Here is a 19,519-nt window from a genome sequence, read left to right on the forward strand (position 1 = left end):
CCTGCATGCCAGTGTTGGCCGTCTCCCCCTTCATGGCCTTGATGTCATCGATGGGCTGGCACTGCCAGTGTTTCCTGTGAAGCTGTATGCCAGGTGTGCATGTCAGCCCGGCTGCAGCCCCAGGATATGCCTTGCCAAGATCTCCACTGCCCACGGATTTGATACGAACTTCCAGCCAATTCTTCGAAGGAAAAAGGGCTTCTTAGGGCATCCTTTCCACCCCACCCCCAACCCCTGACCTTGTGTTCAGGTAGGGGCTTCTTATAGCAAAACTGACTGAGCTGCAGGGATTAAAATCAGTGGCATGCTGGAGACTTCTAGTACAGGCTTGTGAATGTCAAGTGTTAAACTTTAAGGAATATTGTGAGCTGGTTGCTAAACACAGCCACTACCAAAACCCAACGTGTATAAATTCATAATTAAATAAATTCTGGCAAAAGCAAAGGAAATACTCAAAACATATCACTCCCTATTCTACTACATTTGACTCAACTATGCTCTATAGTTATTTAACTCTAACATAGTTATGTGATGGAAATACTATATAACCGTGTGCTACTGACACCTCTTCCCTACTGTCTGACCAGTGACATCACGTTGCAGTGGTATATGACAGGAGGACTTTAGCACAGAATAGCCAAATGCTACAAATCGAGGTTTGATTTATTGTTTTATTTATTGTCTATACTTAAGAAAGTGATGGAGTTTTAACTTAAAAGTAAGTCTTGTTTATAGCAATTAAAATGTGAAAGCATAAAATTTTGAAAGGATATTTTTTCATTATTTGAAAACTATCATCCAACTCAATAATCACTCACACTTTTAATGAATGAGTGAAATTCTAATATATGTCTTTATTCTTTCAACTTTACTCATTGATGTAAGCAAAAATATCAACCAAAATGTTGGAACTATACTCGTTCATTGCTTGCCAGCATAGTTTGGCTAAGGCTTAATAGTTCAACAGAAACCAACGGAAGCATTCTGTTAAAATCAATTGCCTGTTTGGAATTATAGTAATATTGTATTTTTAATTATTATTCGAAAAGTGCATGCTACACATTATATCACTGAAATTTAGAATAAACATAGGTACTTATATGTACACATCCTTTTTTTCCCCAAGAGATAGCTTTTTTCTCATCAATAATTATTAATTATTAATTTTTATTTTTATTTCAATAGTTTTGGGCGTACAGGTAGTTTTCGATTACCTGGATAAGTTATCTAGTGATGATTTCTGAGATTCTGGTACACCCATCACCTGAGCAGTGTGCAGTGTACTCATATATAATCCTTTATCCCTCACCCTCCTTCCAACAATTCCCCCCAAGCCCCCAAAGTCTATTATATCATTCTTGCGCATTTGCATCCTTATAGCTTAGCTCCCACTTATAAGTGAGAACATACAATATTTGGTTTTCCATTTCTGGGTTACTTCACTGAGAAGAATGGCCTCCAGCTCCATCCAAGCTGCTGTAAAAGACATTATTCCTTTTTATGGCTGAGTAGTATTCCAAGATGTATACATACCACATTTTCTTTATCTACTCATTGGTTGATGGGCATTTGGGTTGGTTCCAAAAAGGGAACAGTTTTATACTGCTGGTAGGAATATAAACTAGTATAACTAGTATGAAAAACAGCATGGAGATTCCTTAAAGAATTAAAAGCAGGACTACCAGGGAGTCAGCTTTTAAAAATTTACCAGCATACCACTGATTACAGAACCTTAAACATAAACTTTTAAAGTTCCATATGTAGCTACATGCTCTAAGGTAGGCAAATGAATGTCATCAGAGTGGTCAGGGAATGCAGTAGGATGGATTCTATTAGCCTAAAAATATGATCACCACCACTTCTCCACTGACTTCCTAGCCAATGAGCAAGTATAGCTGCACAGTGTGGCCCTTCTGTCTTTCTTGCAGTGTTCTTCCTTAAAAAAAATCCCTGGTTTCTTTTCTTTTTCTTTTTCTTTTTTTGAAATTCCTTTGGTTAGGCTTACTCCCGTCGATTGAACATGGATTTATAGACATAAATCTCAAAAGAAAGGAGTCAGGATTCTGATGATTTTCTGCCTTAAGAGAATACTCTGCCTGATTGCTTGAGATGCTATACAGATATGGGAAGGGAGGAAATAGGGTGGATCCTTTCTATTTCTACGTAATAGCATCCAACCACTGAAATCTGGTGTATATTTTGGAGCAGAAATGACACCTGACCCCAAGTGCTTTGAGTGTTGAAGATCCAAGCCCTTGCCTAACCCCAAATGTCCTACTCAATAAATTTCAATTTTGAAATGATTCCTCATGTGTCATGAAAAGATCCACTTTTTTAAGAAAACTGGCTTAGACGTGGGCAATTTTTAAAGGTTGTGCATAATTAACATATCACCAAATAACTAATTTAAGTGAAATGTTTTCTATTGAATTTAGCATGGATCATAGAATTATTTAGGGAAAAATAGTCATTTCTTTGATAAAAAGTTAAATGCTATTTTTAGAAACCTCCAGAGGGTTGGTATGTTGGTAGACCAAACATCTGGATGGTTTGCTTTTGATGTTTGACAACAATGCATACAGTTTAACAGTTAAATATGACATGACTTTTAACATCTAGCAATTACTTTTCAAAGGCATAATCATTTCCAACCAAAGCAGAAATAAAACACTATTATTTATCTGTTCAATGGATAGGTTTTTCAAAGCATTTTTGCATCTTTTATCTAGTTTGATTCTTAGTGAAATCAATAAGAGACATATATGATGATAATCATTATTATTTAAAATTTATAGGGGCAGAATCTGTGGCCAAAGAGGTTGTTACACGATTTATCTAAGGTTCTATAGAAAACTTACGGCAAACAGAGGCCAGGCACAGTGGCTTATGCCTGTAATGCCAGCACTTTGAGAGGCAGAGGCGGAAGGATTGCTTGAGCTCAGGAGTTCAAGACCAGCCTGGGCAACATAGGAAGACCCTGTCTCTATAAAAGATTAAAATATTGACTGTGTGTGATGGTGAGTACCTTTGGTCCCAGCTACTTGGGAGGCTGAGGTGGGAGGATCATTTGAGCCAGGAGTTTGAGGCTGCAGTGAACCTGGAACTACACTCCAGCCTGGACAACAGAAAGAGACACTGTTCCAAAGAAAAGAAAAAAAGAAAAAGAAAAAGAAAGAAAAGAAAAGAAGAGAAAAAGAAAAAGAAACCTATAGCACAAATTCAGAGTCCTAAAGCTAGGAATTCTACTACTTATCCTCCATTCTGATGGAATTATCTCTTGAGATGGATGAATGCCACATATTAAAGCATTCAGGAGCCGCTTTATTTGTTGATACATACGAGGTGTCATAACTCCTAAGAGGACTGAGGATGATGTTAAAAAATGAATGTGAACTTGAAGCATGAATGCCTGCAGATAGTGCTCAGTAATTTGCTTTCTAAAGACACTGATTGCTCCTTGACCAAATTGCCTCACACTAGGAGTTCACTGTTAAAGTAAAAAATATTTAGCCTTACAATTTATGTATAAAATTGAAATGTAATTAATTGGAAGAAAATTGAGTCCACACAAGGATAAACAAAATTTCCCATTTTTAGTGATTAAAAAGCACATATATTGAGTTTCTATAAACAAATAGATATACTATATACTGGAAGCTTATTGAACACATACTGTATACTTTAGTAATGTACCTGGTGTATTATTCAATAACAAGGATAGAAGATATCTAACGAATATTTTTTCTTCCAAACACTTTTTTAAACTTGTGTTTTAAGTTCAGGGGTACACGTGCAGGATGTGCAGGTTTGTTACATAGGGAAATGCGTGTCATGGGGGTTTGCTGTACAGATTATTTCATCACCCAGGTATTAAGCTCAGTACCCATTAGTTGTTTTTACTCATCCTCTCCCTCCTTCCACCCTCCACCCGCCATTTGGCCCCACTGTGTTGTTCCCCTTTATGTGTACATGTGTCTCATCATTTAGCTCCCACTTACAAGTGAGAACATGCCATATTTGGTTTTCTGTTCATGCATTAGTTTGCTAAGGATAATGGCCTCTAGCTCTATCCGCATCCCTGCAAAGGACATGATCTTTTTCTTTTTTATGGCTGCATAGTATTCCATGGTATATATGTACCAAGTTTCATTTATCCACTCTATCACTGATGAACATTTATGTTGGTTCCTTGTCTTTGCTGTTGTGAATAGTGCTGCAGTGAATGTACATATGCATGCATCTTTTTAATAGAATGATTTATACTCCTTTGGGTACATACTCAGTAATGGTATTGCTGGGTCAAATGGTATTTCTGTCTTTAGGTCTTTGAGGAATTGCCACGCTGCCTTCCACAATGGCTGAACTAATTTACACTCCCATCAACAATTTATAACTGTTCCTTTTTCACCACAACCTTGACAGAATCTGTGATTTTTTTACTTTTTAATAGCAGTCATTCTGACTAGTGTGAGATGGTATTTCATTGCGGTTTTGATTTGCATTTCTCTAACGATCAGTGATGTTGAGCTTTTTTTCCTATGATTGTTGGCCACATCTATGTCTTCCTTTGAGAGGTGTCTGTTCATGTCTTTTGCCTACTTTTTAATGGGGTTATTGTTTTCTTGTAAATTTGCTTAAGTTCCTTATAGACGCTGGCTATTAGACCTTTGTCCAATGCATAGCTTGCAAAATTTTTCTCCTATTCTGTAGGTTGCCTAGTTACTCTGTTGATAGTTTCTTTTGCTCTGCAGAAGCACTTTAGTTTAATTAGATCCCATTTGTCTATGTTTGATTTGTTGCAATTGCTTTTGACATTTTTGTCATGAAATCTTTGCCTGTGCCTATATCCGGAATGATATTGCCTAGGTTGTCTTCTAGGGGTTTTATAGTTTGGGGTTTTACATTTAAGTCTTTAATCCATATTGAGTTAAATTTTGTATATGGCATAAGGAAGGGGTCCACTTTCAATGTTCTGCATATGGCTAGACAGTTATCCCAGTGCTGGTTATCCCAGCAACATTTATTGAATAGGGAAACCTTTCTCCATTGCCTGTTTTTGTCATGTTTGTCAAAGATTAGATAATTGTAGGTGTGTGGTCTTATTTCTGACTTCTCTATTCTGTTCCATTGCTCTATGTGTCTGTTCTTATACCAGTAGCATGATGTTGGGCAGCATGATGCCTCCAGCTTTGCATTAGAGAAATGCAAATCAAAACCACAACGAGATACCATTTCACACCAGTCAGAATGGCTACTATTAAAAAGTCAAAAAAATAACAGATCTTGGCATGGTTATTAAGAAAAAGGAACACTCATACCCTGCTGGTGGAAGTATAAATTAGCTCAGACATTGTGAAAGACAGTGTGGCAATTCACCAAAGACCTAAAATACCATTAGATCCCCCAAACTCATTACTGGGTATGTACCCGAAGGAGTATAAATCATTCTATTACAAAGATGCATGCATGTGTATGTTCACTGCAGCACTATTCACAATAGCAAAAAGATGGCACCAACATAAATGTTCATCAATGATAGAATGGATAAACAAAATGTGGTACATATACACCATGGAATACTATGCAGCCATAAAAAAGAACAAGATGCTGTCCTTTGCATGGATATGGACAGAGCTGGAAGCCATTATCCTTAGCAAACTAACACAGGAACAGAAAACCAAATACAGCATGTTCTCACTCATAAGTGGGAGTTAAATGATGAGACACATATACACTTAGAGGGGAACAACACACAGTGGGGCCAGTTGGAGGGTGGAGGGTGGAAAGAGGGAGAGGATCAGTAAAAACAACTAATGGGTAGTGGGCTTAGTACCTGAGTGATGAAATAATCTGTACAACAAACCCCCATGATACAAGTTTACTTATGTAATAAGCTTGCACATCCTGCACATGTACCCCTAAACTTAAAATAAACGTTAAAAAAATAGAATATATTTACCATGGAATACTACTCAGCCATAAGAAAAAATGAAATGATGTTTTTGCAGCAACATGGCTGGAACCGGAGGACATTGTCTTAAGTGAAATAATTCAGAAGCAGAAAGCCAAATACCTCATTTTCTCACTTACAAGTGGGAGCTAAATAATGTGTACACATGGGCATAGAGTATGGAATGATAGACATTGGAGACTCAGAAGGGTGGGTGGGTGTGAGAGGGGTAGGTAATCAGAAATTACTTAATGGCTATAATGTACATTATTCTGGTGATGAATACAATAAGATCCAAGACTTCATCATTTTAAAAAAAAAGGAAAGAAAGATGTTAGGTTTCTAACACAGTCCCAGCATTGTGTTGGGATTTAAGCACAGTGGATCCTAGCACATAGGAATCTCTGTAAGCTCTCATAGCATTAGCAATTGGCCAAGAGAAAAATAGATATGAAGTGCTCTAGGGGTCATGTCATAATTTTTTAAATGTGGTTATTATCTTGGTCTAAAAACAAATTGAAAAGGAAACATGTACCCTTAATAATTAGACTAGATGAAAAGACTAATCCAACCAAGCCTTAGACATCACAGAAACCAAGGGATATGTCAGATACATGTGCATATGAGTTTGTGCACACGTATGTACACACATGTGTGTGCTTCTTCAGAGTACTCCATTGGAACAAGGAAAGATCATGACACATCCAAAGAGAAGTCTGGGAAGCCAGCTGCCCTAGAATGTCAGTGAGTGAGGATGCTGGATAAGGTCAATGCAGAGTTCAATCACCCCTGGGGAGACCTAAGAAGAGCACAGAAGTTGGCACGGGGCTATGGGAAGGGAGGTGGCAGCACATGGGAGATTTCACTGATCAAACTGATTTGCTGTTGATGGTGACAAATGAAGATGCAATGGAGAACTGATGAAGAGTTTGCTGATTAAAGTGGCATTGCAAGGTAGAGGAGGGAACAAAATTAGAACCAAGAAAGGACCTTCATTAAGGAAGTAATGTAGCAGTATGCTTTTGGAGAAGGAAGAAATTAAAATGTGGCCATTTAAAAAGGAAGACAAATATTTTGAGCTTTTACAGAAGTCGAGTTTGAAAGAAACACACAAAACAAATGTTGGAGGTGATGGATACACCAATTACCCTGATTTGATCACTGCGTGTTGTATACATGGGTCAAAATATCACATGGACCCCCAAAATATGTAAAGCTATGATATATCAATTAAAAAATACAAAAAAGTTTAAAAAGAAGGCCATTGTATGAAAGACATGGTTTAGAAGGTAATTTTGCAGGGCCGAGATTCAGAAAGTCAATACCAAATGAGAAATATCTATGAATAAGAATGTTAGAGAGGACTTTACCTGCTGTGATACACTCAAATGGAGAACAGACGAAAAGTATGGAACTAATGCTATGTTTTACGGGAGGTATTCTAAGGTGAACATTTAGAATCTTGTGCCAGACGATATCCCTCAATTGGACTTTCTTCCTGGAGTTTTCTTTAGAATGAGGGTTTGAGAAAAAAGGAAAAGGGTGTCCAAAGGCCCAGCACCTCACCACTTAGCACATAGCACAATACCTTGCCCTCAGCTAGACACGAGAAAAATGAAAGAAAGAAAGAATGAATAAATGAACCAATGCATCATGAGAGAATGGGAGAAGAGGACTGCATACAACATCTTTCTAACTTTGTCCACCCCCAAACCCACCACCATCTAGTAACAACCCTAAATTGGCAGAATATTTCATTCTGAAATCACATTAACCTATATTGTAGTATCTCCATCTACAAAGGATAAGAGGCAAGAAGAGAGAAACCTGCAAAAAGAAGACAGAGCCCCCCTATCCATCACAGAGATTTTTTTGAAAAAATAAAAAACCCAACATGCTGTTATCTCGGGTATAATAATGGCCCCAGGATACAAGAAAACAGTGAGAAATCAGAGGAGAGGGAACATAACGAGGTTTTCATGGACATGTGGGAAGAAAATAAGAGGAAGAGTCAAGATTTGAAAATTCAGTACTGATGAATTAAATTAGAAGTAGGCATTTAGGAGAAAAATGCAAAACTTTTCAAATATTGTGAAGACAGTCCCTGACTGCCAGGTTGAGCGTGGTCTGACTTCACTCACTCTCCCTCTGGGGATGCACCACGCCAATTCCTGAGAGAGTTAGACTTCCTTCTTTCAACTGCATCTTCAATAACAAAAAAGAAAAGAAAAGCTAAATAAAGGGCTTTTTGAAAAAAATAATTTTACTCTGTCCTTAATAAAAAAGAAATAAATACAGTGATAACATGCAACTTAAGTAGAGTCACTTTTCCAGGGTACAGCTCTGTGATATTAAGACAAACTCCAGGCCAATGGACTGGCAAGTCTTTATGTATCATGTCCGGTTCCCCTTCGGCTCCTCCATTTCCAGGTAGGGAATTGCATTTTATTACCGATTTCCTAATCTTTCCTCCTTAGTTCCTGATACCCTGCATCTTTAAAAATCCTGCTTGCGAACAGTCGGCAAGGCCCTTCCCTATAAGTTCCCAGGAAAGCCTCTGATCTCCACGGATGCCTTCCACCAGGAGCCCACTTAGCAGGTGACAGAGAAGGTGAACCCACTTCCTCAGCCCCACAGGTCTCTGTGCCCACAGAGCAGGGCTGGAGGAGAGGGCCTTCGGGACCAAGGACTTCTTGCCTTTCTTTGCCTTTGCATTTCCTCTGCATTTCTCGTGCATCAGAGGGGCTGTGACTGGTGTACTGTAGGTAGGCAGAGTAGGAGATCCCTGAATCCTGGTGTGTGGACCTGACTCAGACACAGGCCTATGTGGGCAAAACCCGGGACCTTTTACGCCCTCGTGTGGCCATAATGTTGACAGCAGCAAAGCCCAGGTCTCCATCTTCTGTTGAATCCTAGGTGATAACGTAACCCGCGGAGAATGGCTTTACTGCAGGCCTCCGGCTGTGCTGGTCGAGCCGTATGTGAGCACGGGACCGTGGCAGAGAGGAGAAACTCAGCTTCACAGACAGCTTCCACTGGACCTGTCCCTGAACCACAGTCTGCCCAAAGCCTCTACCCTCAGCCAATATGCATGCCCTTCAGGTCACCTTAACAAAAGCTGAGCTTCTTGGGCTGAAAACTGCATCCCTGGCCAAGACTCATTAATTCAGTTCAGCAGAACCAACTCCTCTCCTGTTACCTGTTGAATGAAGAAATAATCAATCTCTGTCTTCCACCCAAATATCTCGGTTCCACTTTTTATTTGAAACTGAATTTGAGACTAAGAGTTTGCAAGGATCCTCTACCTTATTTATGGCTGATTTGGCCAGTTTTCAGCCTAAGAAGAATCTTGGAAGGAGAAAACATGCAAGCTCTGGAAACGGCGTCTCTGGGGCACTGTTAACGTGCCTCGTGAACACACATGTTCACAAGCTGAGCGCCACCAAACCAGAGAGTGGCCAACAGCTTCCACAGAGACCCACAGAGCTGTCACCTGGAGTCTGTGCAGGGTATGGTTGACCACAGGTTTATTGTCTCTACTCAGGAGTGCCAAAGGAAAAGGCCAAATACTAAGGAGATTCTGGCTTATTGTCCATGGATATGAAAAGAAGGGGGAAAAGGGGATTAGAGGAATCAGGGGTCCAGGTTAAAGCTTTTGGGAGCAGATCACCAGCTCCAGACTGACATATCTCACAGTCTTTGAATGGAAACAGACCTCCTGCCCAGACTAGCAGGCCAGGCAGGTAACCTCAGCCCAGCTGGCCAGAAAGAAACCTGCTCAGGCCTGTCAGGTGGATTTCCAGGTAAGGGATTTTCAGTGAGTTTAGGGCTAAACTCCCTGAGTTTCATTACTAGGGCAATAACTGGCAAGATGACAACATAATCTGTTCCTCTGAAGTATCATAATCAGTCCAACCATAGTGTCTCCTATCCTAGTGTTCATTCAACCTTCTCTATCCCCTTTTACTCAAAGAAAAAGCTATCTTCTCATTACCTTCTGATACGGTTTGGATATTTGTCCCACCCAAATCTCATGTTGAAATATAATCCCCAATGTTGGAGGTGTGGCCTGGTGGGAGGTGTTTGGGTTATGGAGGTCGATCCCTCATGGCTTGGTGAGGTCCCTGATAATGAGTGAGTTCTCCTGAGATCTGGCTAATAGTGTGGGGCACCTCCTCTTCCCTCTGTCTTGGTCCCTCTCTTGTTATATGAGATGCCTGTTCCTCCTTTACCTTCCATCGTGATTGTAAGCTTCCTGAGGCCTCCCCAGAAGCCAAGCAGATGCTAGCACCATGCTTCCTGTACAGCCTGAAGAACCATGAGCAAAATTATACCTCTTTTCTTTATGAATTACCCAGTCTCAGATATTTCTTTACAGCAACACAAAGAGTGGCCTAGCACACCTTCTACACAATCTCCCTCCCTTCTCCTTAACCTCAGCCTCAAGCCACAGATGCCGGATGGCTTGTTCCTTTGCTTTCTCCTTGATGGTTCTACTTGCAACTGCAGGCTTGCCTCATTTCCCGTATTTAGATAAATCTCTTGGATCATGACTACCTACCTACTGTCATTTTTGAGGATTAGAATTCTAGGTACAAGTTTTTTGTCTTATAAACATTTTTCAAATATTCCAGATATGTCACATATATGTATGTAGATAGAGCATTTCCTCCCAGGCTAGGGCTTGCCTTTTCATCTTCTTAACGTCATCTTTTCAAGGTTAAAAATGTTCAATTTTGTTGAAATCCAATTTATCTTTTCTTTTTATGCTGTGTATTTGCTCAGTACTAACACGTCTTTTTTCCCTCTTGGTTGATAATAATTTCTTTTATGTTTTCTTTCATAACTTACATTCTTTTAGGTTTCATATTCGGTTATATGGTATATTTCAAGTTACATTTCATATATGGTGTCAGGTAAGGTCCAATGTTCATTTATTCCATATATATGGTGAGTTGGTCTAGCACCATTTACTGGAAAATAATGTATCCTGTTTTTATTGCATTGCCTTGCTACATTTGTAAAATAAAAAAGTCAGTAAGAATATATGTGAGAACCAATTCTTGGCCTCTCTATTCTGTTCTATTGATTTGTATATTGATCCTGTAACCTTGCTAAACTAATTTATTCTAGTAGCTTTTATGTAGGTTCTGAATTTTGACATTGCGTTTTCTTAATATACCTTGTCTACAGGATTGTAAATCCAGGGCTCTCCATTGACTTGTCACATTATTTAGACACTGATGACTATTTCTAACCACATTGTGCAGCCAGCTCAGTTATCAACAACCCAGATTAGATGTGACCTACACGTGTGTCCTGTTCTGCATTCTGAAGCTCTCCCCTAATCCTGCCATGTGATGGCCTTCTGGTCCCATACTCAATAGCTTCCTCCCTGCACCAGGTTATTGACCTGAATGTCATTCTCTCTTCTTCATCCTCCAAGTCAGAGGCATCATTTATATTTGCTTAGACAACAGTTTTAGCACAGAAATTCAATTTAGCAAATGAATCTTTCAGCTTTTACCCTGGAGGGGGCTATCTCTATGTGGTGGTGCAGGGGGAATCTCATGTCCTTTGGTAACTGAGCGTTTAAAAGATTAATACTTTTTAACTTTAATATTATTTATTTATTCATTTGATTATTTAGGGTACTATTCCTTCTCCTGTGGGTTAAAGAGAGATACAGAAGAAATAATCAATTTGAAGCAGATGGACTTGTATCTGGGAATTTTACAGCTCAGCTACTCTGAGGACATCTTTTTGACACAGTAGATATAGACCTCATACTACAAAAGAATATTCACCAAAACAGATGTAATAACCTTAGCTAAAATGGAAGGCCCTGGGTTGAGTGCAGAGACATGAAAAACTCAATACTAAATTACTTTTTTAAAGGAAAGAAAAATCCAGACAGTACTCAATAGTAAAGTCCTCTCTAAGCATGTGAGCACAGGAAGATAAAAACTTTGGCTGAGGTCGGGTGCGGTGGCTCATGCCTGTAATCTCAGCACTTCGGGAGGCTGAAGCTGGCAGACCACGAGGTCAGAAGTTCAAGATCAGTCTGGCCAACATGGTGAAACCCTGTTTCTACTAAAAATACAAAAATTAGCTGGGTGTGGTCGTGGGTGCCTGTAATCCTAGCTACTCAGGAGGCTAAGGCAGATGAATCACTGGAACCTAGAAGGCAGAGGTTGCAGTGAGCTGAGATCACAGCACTGCACTCCAGCTTGGGCAACAGTTGAGCAAGACTCCATCTCAAAAAAAAAAAAAAAAATTGGTTAAATGCTGGGAAGTGAACTTTTTCATGGCCTGCTAGGCAACTATCACCAGCTAGAGATTGCTGGTGGTTGTGTTTTCTCTGCGTTTTTTGAGTTTCTCCTATGGCCCTAGACCAGGACAATAGGCACCTATTATAGGCTCTGATTACAAAGAGCAGAAAGAATTCTTTATTTCTCTGCTAATTACTCTAAAAATGCAAGTTGAAAGAAAGAGTACCACCTCCTGTATCCATCAGCAAATAGCACCGTGCCTACCACCATCCTTTACCATTCAGGCCCTGCTGCCTCAAAATTCTCCATTGTTGTCATGAGTCATTGACCAGCATGGGCAATGGCACCTTCCAGAGTCAGCCTCTGTGCAAAGAAAGCAGAACTAGGTAGACAGACACCTGGAAAAATGGAAAGCATTGGCAGGGATGTGTGACTCACTGGGTACCTTCCAAATAGCATGTGGTTGGTTACCATATTTCAAGTGCTTTCACATTTTAACATATATGAAGTTGGGATACTGCTTGTAGTATATACATATGTATATTTTTTGCACGTATACATATACACATAGAAACATACACACTGCATAAGGTAGTGTTCCCCTTTTTCCCCTCAAAAAGTATGATGAAATATATGGTGTCTATTCCATGTCTTCCAGCATGATATCTGTGAATGGAGGAAATGCACTCATTATGATAGCCGTTGTAATATGTTAATAATACTAACCAAATGAGTCTGTAGTCTGTATTTTTAGGTGTTGGTGGCTTGCCTTTTTGCATTAGGAAATCTTGCAGCTTGCTTCTCTTTTATTAGGCAATTGTGACACCTGCTGTCAGAAACAAAGAACTTACCCTCTTCTCAAAAGCAGGCCTTTTCTATGGAAAAGAAAGAAACATGGCTAGGACATGAAAGCTTCTGGGTGAAGATGAGCAAATAAGTTATTTTTTTTCTGACTGTTTAAAGTGCAGTATTAAGCAGGTAGCATTTTTCATTGAAACATTCTAAACAGCCCCAAACCTGTGTCTCTACCTCCACATCCCTGGCTTTTTCCCTGAGGATGTGGTGGTGAGCCATTTAGAGACCAATAGTTGGACTAATATTTGCAGGCATCTACCCAACCTTTGGGCAGGTAGGTAGCACTTTTTTCTAGTTTCTAGCTACCTACATACGTTTGCCTCATATCTCCTTTTTGGAGATATGACTTTATTAAGGTATAATTTATATACATATAAAATAAAATGCACTTACTTTTAACAAATATAACAGTTTCTGCAATCATAATATAAAATATTTCCATTACTCATTCTTTTATGCCCCTTCCTTGTCAGCCTCAACTTCACCCTGGGTCCCAGGCAATCACTGATCTGCTAACACTATAAATTAAGTTTGTCGTTTCTGGTGTCAGGCAAAGGGGATCATCCAGAATGCATGTTTTGTGCCCAGCATCTTTCACTCAGCGTAACGTTTAACAGGTTCATTTATTGTTCCAGTTACTATTGCTGCATAACTACTCACCTCAAACTCAGTGGCAGGGAACAATCATTTTAGCATGCTCATTGATCCTGTAGGTCAGACTTTCATCAGACCACAATAGTGACAACTCTGTGATATATAGGGCCTCAGCTGGGAATATAGGCAGACTAAGGGTGAATAAATGCTTGGGTGCCAGTGTAATGGGGGAGCTCTCACTCATGTGCCTAAGGATTGATGCTAATTACTGATAGAGACCTCAAAGGCATGTATGGACTGGAACACTTGTACGTCGTCTTCTCACAGCTTCACGGTCTCAGAATAGTGAGAATCATTGCATGGTAGGTCAGGATTCCAGGCAGAAGCCGTTTGGCCTTTTCTGACCTAGTCATGGAGGTTACGTAGCGTCACTTTGGTTGCGTTATGTTGCTTTTAAGTACATTATCATGGTCAGTGTAGATTTAAGGGAAGACCCAAACAATTTGACAAAGGATCTGTGGATATATATTAAAACTGCCACATTATTTAATTGCACTGGAATCATTTTTTAAAAATCATTTTTAATGATTTTTAAAGAAATCATCTTTTAACTGTTCATGGGTAGTTAGGGAGTTTCCCGTTTTTGGCTATTATGAATATAACTGTAATGAACATTTGTGTACAAGTCTTTGTGTGGGCATATATTTTCATTTCTCAGAGTAAATACCAAGAGTAAAATTTCTAGGCCATATGGCAATATATATTTAACTTTATAAGAAACTGACAAAATGTTTTCAAGAATGATGTCACTTTACATCCCCGACAGCCATATGTGAGAATTCAAGTTGCTTTACATTTTCAACAACAGTTAGTATTGTCAGTTTTTTCAAATTTTAGTCATTCAACTGTATATATAATGTTATCTCATCGTAATTTTAACTTTCATTGCCTTGATGACTTAATGTCATTGAGCGCAGTTTTGAATGCTTATTGGCACAAATGTGTTGCAATCATTTGCTTGTCTTTAATGAGTTATTTGTCCTATTATTGAATGATTGCAGTTCTTTACATATTCCTGATACAAGTTCTTTGTTAGATAGACACACTACACAAATATTCCCAGGCTACTGTTTTTTCCTGTTCATTTTCTTAATGTTGTCTTTCCAAGAAGTTTTTGATGAAGTCTAAATAATTTTTTTCTTTTGTGTCTTATTTTCTCTGTACTAAGAAATCTTTGCATCTGTTTGGTTGCTAAGATTTTCTCCTATATTTTCTTCCAGAATTGTATTGTTTTAGCTCTTACATTAGATTTATGATGCATTTCCAGTTAATTTTTATGCATGATGTTAGATATGGTTTAATGTTCATCTTTTCCGTACCTATGTCCAGTAATTCTAGCACCATTAATTGAAAAAAGTATCCTTCCCTCATCGAATTACTTTCATACATTTGCAAAAATAATTAGCGAGTGTAGACATGAGAGTCCATTTCTGCCCGCCTTATTCTGTTCCATGGATCTCTATGTCAATGTTTTGGATGCTTCGGCCTTGCTGAACTAATTTATTAGTTCAAATAGCTTTTTTTAGACTCTTTAGGATTTTCTACATACAATATCATGTTGTCTGCAAATAAAGAGATTTTCACTAAAGGTGTACTAATGAGTATACCTTTTATTCTTTTTCTTATTGTATCACAATATTAGGTACTCTAGAAAAATATTAAGTAGAATTGTTTAGAATGAATATCCTTGTCTTGTATTTGATCTTATGGGGGAAACATTCACTTATTCACGATAAAGCAAGCTTTCTCAATCTCATACGGAGGAGGTAGACATATGGAGTTAGATAATTCTTCATTGTGCAAGGGGCTCTCTTGTGTACTATAGAATATTTTGCAGCACTTCAGGCTTCTACTCACTAAATACAAGTGGAACATCATCCCCCACCCTAACTGTGACAAGCAAACATGTCTCCAAACATTGTCAAAAGTTCCCTAGGGGCAAAAATCACTCCCAGTTGAGCAACATTGCTATGAAGCGTGATTTTAACTGTAGGTTTTATGGGGATGCACCTAATTAGGTTGAGAAATTTCTCCTCCATTTCTAGTTTGCTGAGAACTGTTATCACCAGTGGGTTTAGAGCTTTATCAAAAGATTCTATTGTTTTAGTAAGTCATATGATTTTGAAGCGGCATTGCTGTCTGGGATAAATACCCAAAATTCATCCTCTCACACCAGGGAAATCGAGGATGTGGATGCACAAGAAGTGAGTTTAAGAGCAGAGGTTTGGTAGACGAAAGAAAGAGAAGAGAATAGCTCTCTCTCACACAGAGAAAAAGGGGTTCTTGAGTGGGTCTTCTGGTTCTATGGTGAAATGCATGGGGTTTTATAGATGGGCTTGAGGAGGGAGTGTCTGATTTACATAGAGCCGAAAAGATTGGTCGGGCCAGGTGTGCCATTCACATAGCACGAAGAAGCTGACCATCCTACCCTAATCTTTTATTATGAAGATGGGGTCTCTACCTGTCCATTACCATGTTGCCTTTTTTTTTTTTTTTTCCGCAGAGTCTCCTCCTTTGGCCCAGGCTGGAGTATGGTGGTGTGATCTTGGTTCACTGCAACCTCAGCCTCCCAGGTTGAATTGATTCTCCTGCCTCAGCCTCCCTAGTAGCCGGGATTACAGGCGCTTGCCACCACACCCAGCCAATTTTTGTATTTTTAGTAGAGACAGGGTTTCACCACGTAGGCCAGGCTGGTCTCGAACTCCTGACCTCAGATGATCTGCCTGCCTGGGCCTCCCAGAGTACTGGGATTATAGGCGTGAGCCACCGCACCCAGCCTGCCTGTCTTTTTACTGTACACATGGCAACAAAGAAAACTGAAGAGGGAACCTCCATTTTGAACAGGCCTGCCCCCAGGTAGCCTTTTCCTATTGGCACAGTTGCCGGCATTCACCTATACAAGCTTCTAGCTTGCTTCTTTATGTCTACAGCTCAATTTTACAGGCTGCTGTTTGTTAGAAAAGACATTATTTGGAGGAGAAGACGCGGTTTGGTTTTTGGCCTCAGCAATAACACCACACATCTACAACCATCTGATCTTTGAAAAACCTGACAAAAACTAGTAATGGGGAAAGGATTCCCTATTTTATAAATGGTGTTGGGAAAACTGGCTAGCCATGTGCAGAAAGCTGAAAAAGGATCCCTTTCTTACACCTTATACAAAAATTAACTAAAGATTGATTAAAGACTTAAACATAAGACCTAAAACCATAAAAATCCTAGAAGAAAACCTAGGCAATACCATTCAGGACATAGGCATGGGCAAAGACTTCATGACTAAAACACCAAAAGCAATGGTAACAGAAGCCAACATTGACAAATGGGATCTAATTAAACTAAAGAACTTCTGCATAGCAGAAGAAACTATCATCAGAGTGAACAGGCAACCTACAGAATGGGAGAACATTTTTGCAATCTATCCATCTGACAAAGGGCTAATATCCAGAATCTACAAAGAACTTAAACACATTTACAAGAAAATAACAACGCCACCAAAAAGTGGGCGAAGGATGTGAACAGACACTTCTCAAAAGAAGACATTTATGCAGCCAACAAACATATGAAAAAAGGCTAATCATCACTGGTCATTAGAGAAATGCAAATCAAAACCACAATGAGATACTATCTCATGCCAGTTAGAATGGTGATCATTAAAAAGTCAGGAAACAACAGATGCTGGATAGGATGCGCAGAAATAGGAAAGCTTTTACACTGTTGGTGGGAGTGTAAATTAGTTCAACCATTGTGGAAGACAGTGTGGCGATTCCTCAAGGATCTAGAACTAGAAATACCATTTGACCCAGCAGTCTCATTACTAGTTATATACCCAAAGGATTATAAATCATTCTACTATAAAGACACATGCACACATATGTTTACTTCAGCACTGTTCACAATAGAAAAGACTTGGAACCAACCCAAATGCCTATGAATGACAGACTGGATAAAAAAATGTGGCACATACACCCCATGGAATACTATGCAGCCATCAAACAGAATGAGTTTATGTTCTTTACAGGGACATGCATGAAACTAGAAACTATCATTCTCAGCATCATGCACCAGGGCCTGTGGCAGGGTGTGGGCCTGGGGGAGGGATAGTATTAGGAGAAATACCTAATGTAGGTGACAGGTTGATGGGTGTAGCAAACCACCATGGCACGTGTATACCTATGAAACAAACCTGCAAGTTCTGCACATGTACCCCAGAACTTAAAAGTATAATAAAAAAGATATTATTTGAGGGTTGCTTTTTATTAAAAGGAAAACCAAGAATTCTTGCCCTTCCTATCTGCCTAAATAATTTATTTCTAGCTTCTGTATCAGTTTCTCTTTCATAATGATGAAATGTAGGGGTTTATTTTTGAATGTTATTCCAAACTTGTATTTCTAGGATAAACTCCACCTGATCTTGTTATATTATTCATTCATATATTGCTATATTTCATTTATTTATATTTTTAACTATTTTCTTGCTCTCTTCATAAGAGATAAGCCAACCATTTTTAAAAAATGTTTTTGTATGGTTTTGGTAATAGGCTAATTCTGATCTCAAAATGTAATTGTGAATATTTTCTTTCATGCTCAAAATTTTAGAAGAGTTCATGTAGAATTCTTAAGATGCTGGCATGAATTTCACCAAGGAAGTTACCTGGGTCTTGAGTTTGCATTGTGGGAAGGTTTAAAACTACAAATTCCATTTTTCTAGTGGCTATATCTATTCAGATTTTCTATATCTTGATTAATTTGTTTTAACAACTTGAATCTCTTAAGGACTTTCCCCATTTCATGTAGATTTTAAATATTTGTTAGCATAAAGTGGTGCTGATCATAATCTCAAACACTTACCCAACGGTGTTGATATTCAATCACCAGTATTGTTTCTACCAAATTTGCGGTCTGTACATGAGGGTATGAGAAAATGCATTTCACAAAACAACATAGAAGCATGGCAGAGAAGGTAGGAAAGTTCAATAGGAAATGCTGACATCAATGCACATCAATTCATAGAAAAATTTCAGAAAGAACACAGCCACATAGAAAATGAATGTGAATGTATTTTCCAAAAGCTATGCCCTAAGAGAGAAAAAAAAAGCAGGTATTCACCATTATGCAAGACTTCAAAATACAGTTAATAATCATAAAAGTCAGTCAGTTCTTAGGAACTACTTATGTTCCTACCATAATCTGTGTCTGTAGTATACTTTTTCACATGTCCAATTTTTCTATTTAATTTTTCCCCTCTGTTTTAAATGGTCAGTGTTATTTTTTACAATTTGCTATGCTATGTATTTCATTATTACACCATTTCCAACACTAAAGGTGTAAATTGTGTAAAGACTTTTAGAAAGTTTTTATATCTAAAATCTATCTAATCCATAGAAACAGAAAAACATTTTCTCCATATTCCACAGAAATATAAAAGTAAGATCATAAAACCTATATTAACAAGAAAAATGGGTTAAAGTAGCACCAGGTAAAGTTCTTAAAATTCTCTTTTCTAGTAAATCCCATAGGTCAACTAGTTTTCTAGTTAATTAATTCTCCCTGCAGGGTAAAACACATTCACATGTAGGCCTGCGCATGTACTCATGTAGAAAACAAATGAAAAAAAAATCCATTATTTTTACTAAAAAAAGTGACTATATTGTTTTAGTTTCTGTTTTACTTTCATCTAGGAAATTAAAATAAGCTTCACAGAATTAGAGAATCAAAATAGTTTGTTGTAAATTAGGAGGAAACATTCATTTGATTGACCTAAAATGTTCTCTCAGTAATTTTAGTCTTC

This window comes from Pan troglodytes, chromosome 7, assembly GCF_028858775.2.
Source record: "Pan troglodytes isolate AG18354 chromosome 7, NHGRI_mPanTro3-v2.0_pri, whole genome shotgun sequence".
NCBI lineage: Eukaryota > Metazoa > Chordata > Mammalia > Primates > Hominidae > Pan > Pan troglodytes.